Raw genomic sequence first — 4,849 nt, 5'->3', positions numbered from 1 at the left:
TAACCAACTGGGTAAGCACGAAGCTTAGTGAGTTTTATAAAATACCATATACCATAATGCTTATACATGTATACAAACAGACCACACTCAAACTATATAATGACCCCCACCCAAACTACTTAATGGCCCCCACCCAATATATGTAACAAGCCCCACCCAAAATATATGACATGCCCTCGCCTAACTTACATAACCAATTAACCATACATAGAGACTACACGTTAAGCTCTACTGATACAGACAAATAGAAGATTAACAACTATCTAGCGGTCCCGGTGGTGGGAACGTACCTAACGAGGATCAACCTATAATACTATAGTTCATTAGTTCCTATGTGAATCTAGTAATGAAGGCTAGATCCTTCACTAATCCCAATTAATTTTGATAGTTCTATCAAATAAGGATCAGCCAAGCATGACAGTGAGGAGGCAGGATCATTTCGACATATAGGTTTTCTGAAATCCAATAACCAAGCCAACGTGACCATTCTAGACACCTCTCCCATAAGTAGATCAATCAGCATTATGAATGGAATTACTAATAAATCTTATTTAATAATTCAATCAAAGACTATCAATATAAATATAAGCTACACTTAAAGTATAGTAACTATAGTCTAACTTACACAGAGTTTCTAGCGAAACAAGAATATTACACTGGCAGAACTTCGACTCTAAGGGCTTCTAATTCCCAAACCATATGATGCTCCAAGGTTTCACTAAGGTGAAATCTTCCTAAACTCCCAAAAACTTTGTAAATTGGTCCAGAGAAAGAATAGAGAGAAAGTTTTGGTGTGGAGAAAAGTGAGGAGGTTTGAAGCAATTTATAGGCGAAATTCCAGCATGCACGTCGTGCATATGGTCGAGGCGCATTGCAACGCCTGATTCGCTAGTACGCATTTAATTTAATTATTTATTTATTTTTGAAAGAAGAACTCGACGAGTTGGTGGCCCTAACTCGTCAATTAGAGGGCAGTCTATGCACGGGGTTTAAGTTATCAACTTGGCGAGTAGCCCGGCCAGGGTGAAACCCTAATTTCGGGCTTTTTCACCCTATTTAAGCATCCTAATCCCCACCCATTGGCATCATTTACAGCCTCCTTATCCCAAACCCTCATCCATGAAAACCTAGAGTGTTCTTTGAGTGTGAGAGCCATTTTGAGTGTTCTTTGTGCCTTTTGAAGATTGTGAAAGAAGAGGAAGGTAGAGGACTCAAGAGATAAGGAGTAGATCCAGAAGCTTCATCCTTTTAGCTGCAGTTTCTGGTAATAAAGCTTCAAACTTGATCATTCTTCTCGTAGATCTATTCATTTCCATTTTTATGTGGGTTTTAGTCCAAGATTGATAGTTTTTGGGAAAGGATCAACCCTGGTGGGTATTCTTCAAGATCTAGTGTCTAGAGGGGCTATGAGGACATAAAGGTGCAAACTTTATGCCCCGTAGAGTCCCCATGCAAGTTTTAACGATGTTATGAAGGCCTTTTGAGCTTAAAAGGCCATGCATGGATGCAAGCTTTAGAGTTTTCGTGGTTAATTGGTATCTAGGCCCTAGATCTAGGTTTGCATGCTTTGGTTTGAGATTCTAAGTCTGTTGGGACAAGATCTATGTCCTAAAGGAATTAGGGTTTTTTGCTAAACCTTCAAAAAGGTCTATAAACGGGTAAAGTTGGAAACTTTACCCTTAGAAATGTCATTTCCAGTGAGCAATGGAAGTATGGGCTTTAGATCTAGAAAATAAAGGCTTAGTTTGTTAACATGGCCAATTCAGACAGAAGGACTCGTTGAGTCCATGAGGGAACTCGACGAGTCGGGTCGTGTTGCCCCGTTCCAATCTATAGTATAACTCGACGAGTCTAGAGAGGGACTCAACGAGTTGAATCGCCAAGTCGTGACTATGAGTAGCTCGATAGGACTCAACGATTCGAAGGACGACTCGGTGAGTTGAATCACGATTCCAGGATTTCTAAGTTATAGAACTCAGCGAGTTGGTTAACCCAGAATGTTGACTTTGACCAAGGGTAAAATGGTCATGTAACCCTTAGATGGATTTTCAGCTTTCTGACAAAGTATTATTGTATAGAGTTAGCCAGGGAGTCGTGGCAGCAGACAACAGAGATTCCTCACGCACGAGATCAGCATCCAGTTTTAGAGGTGAGTTTTCCTCCAGTAGGAATGGGTTGAAGGCACCAATGTCGGCCCGTTTATATATGTTAGTGTATGCCGGACTTAGGTCTGATGTCAGGGATAGCCCGATGCGGCTTATATGTTCTGGACTTCGGTCTGATGTCGTGGCAAGCCCGAGGAATGTTGTATGCTGGATGTCTTATGCCTTTTTGGCTTTGTTTTTGTGATTTTTGTTTCCTGTGGGTGTCCAAAATTCTAGATAACCAACAAGTTCAAAGCAACCCTTTTAGCAATCGATGTCTAAATTTTTGATAGTAAATGTACCATCGATCATCATTTTTTTGTTGATTGATTGAAAATTCCCTTTTAGGAGTTCTAGTTGTCTTTTACTAACTAGTTGTCTTTTACTAACTAGTAAACAAATATGTTAAGTTACATATTGCAAGGACTAAATAATTTCATAAGGTTAGGTCTAACTCTATTTTGCAGCTCTTGTTTGAGTCTAACCGTTGTAGGGTAGGATCTCTCATTCAATGAACTATCTAGTCTGAGTGAAGTGTAATAGTATTCACGATCTAGTTAGGGAAAGACAACAGGGATTTCTTATTGTAACACCTGTAGATCCGGGCTAGTCAATTTAGAGATAATAGGGGTCGAAAACGACTTTTCGACAAAAGATTATTTATAATAAATAATCTTAACCAAGTTGTATAATATGTATCAAAGGTTCTGTACATATAAAGAATGCCAAAATCCGAGTGATAACGAAGAAGTTATGGCCCATCGAAGTTTTTCGGCAAAACCGGCACGACACCGGGAGACGTAAATAGTGAATTTACGATAGAGGACTTTTTAGCCTTAGGGATCTAAATGAAAGTTGTAGAATACATCTCCACCTACGCGTGGATATAAAGAACGTCAAAAACGGAGTTCGTATGCAAAAGTTATGGCATTCCGAAGATTTAGCTTTTAAAAACCCTAAACTAGCTAATTCACGACGTGAGAATTATGACGCTGACAACATTCTGTCATAATTCGGAATCTAAAAGCTGCGAGAGGATAAGATCCAATTCACGACGTCAGCTTTATGACACGCATGACGTGAGGTGTCATGGCCACCATCCGAAGCTAGGGACGCAAATGGCAAGTCTACGGAGTGAATCATCAGATTCACGACGTGAGTGTCATAAAAACTTACTATAACTAGCATGCGAGCCATTCCGAAAATCTCACACCTTTCCTCAATTCTTCTCTCTAAACTTTCTCTCTCTAAGGGTTTTAACCCTCCCCTAAGCCTAGGTGATCACCTAGCACCCTAAGGAAGCCCCGAGGCTCCCGGAGTCCCGAGAAAAAGAGTCTTTCGGTTTAGAAACGCTGCTCCAGCAAAACCCGGTTTTCTTTAAAATCATCTGTAAGAGAGCTACGCCTACGCTATTTTTAATATAGTTTCTAATTAATTATAGTAACATTATTAGGACCTTAAAATAATTATTTGGGCTATTATTATGAGTTATATAGTGTTGTTTAACGCTTATATAATAATAATAATAATAGCTAGACTATTAATTAGTCGCAGTTAACGTTAGACTAAACCCTAGTGGTATTGATACTAGGTTTTGTCGAGGAAAATTGTTTTAAGAGTTACGCAGTACTGTCCGAGATTCGAGTCACCACCTACTCAGGTGAGTGCATAGTTACTTTCATCTTACACATAGATATGAAGTATTTTACATAAATTACGTGCTATGTGTGCATATTATCTGAATACTTGTTGTCTATGCTGGATGAATGATTTTATACATGTTTTAAATGATTTAAACTGTATATTTATTTTATATCTACAAATATGTTATGATAAAACATGGGTAGATGAAATAGTTGGTGTGTGATGAAATAAAATAATGAGAGATAGGTGATGATAGGAAGGTGATGATAATTAGGTGAGGATAGATAGGTGATGATGAATCGGTGATGTAGGATACTACAACCTTGTCCGATAATTTGGAGATGTAGTCATCTACCAGAGTATAGATGGAGACCACAGACTATTCTAGACAACCCCGTGGAAACACTAGCAGGCTCATAACCTGTAGGTGATGAATTACGAGTTCAGGCGATGTTGTAACTACGTATTCATGCGATGATACTCTAACCCCTTACTATGAATTACGAGTTCAGGCGATGTTGTAACTACGTATTCATGCGATGATACTCTAACCCCTTACTATGAATTACGAGTTCAGGCGATGTTGTAACTACGTATTCATGTGATGATACCCTAACCCTTGTTGGGCACGTATTGAGGGAGTAATCCTTGAATCAATATTGTCTAGGTGATGTAGGTGATGATCCTTAGGGAGAGTCCTTAGGAACAAACATATAAGGAAATGTGATGTAAGGAGATGAGAGGAAAATATGATGTAGGAGACGACCCTTAGGATAAATCCTTAGGGAAGGTACTTAGGAATAAAGAAGATAATTGGGATGGGTAATTGGGTTAATTGTTTGTTGATTAAACATAATAATTATATTATTATGGGTTGAAAACCCTATGTACTCACCAGGTTTCCCAACCTGACCCACTCAGTCTACTTGTATCACAGGTGACGATGTGAAGTTACATTACACCGAGAGATTAAGGAGATATAGATCACTAGTGTAAATGAATGTAAGTTCTGTTTATGCTTATGTTTCTGTATTGACGATGACATCCCAAATGTTTTGAAA

The sequence above is a fragment of the Lactuca serriola genome, chromosome 2 (assembly GCF_051521515.1).
Source record: "Lactuca serriola cultivar US96UC23 chromosome 2, Lser_US96UC23_V15, whole genome shotgun sequence".
Classification (NCBI taxonomy): Eukaryota; Viridiplantae; Streptophyta; class Magnoliopsida; order Asterales; family Asteraceae; genus Lactuca; species Lactuca serriola.
The sequence above is the reverse complement of the archived record's forward strand: the minus strand, read 5'-3'. Positions refer to the sequence as shown.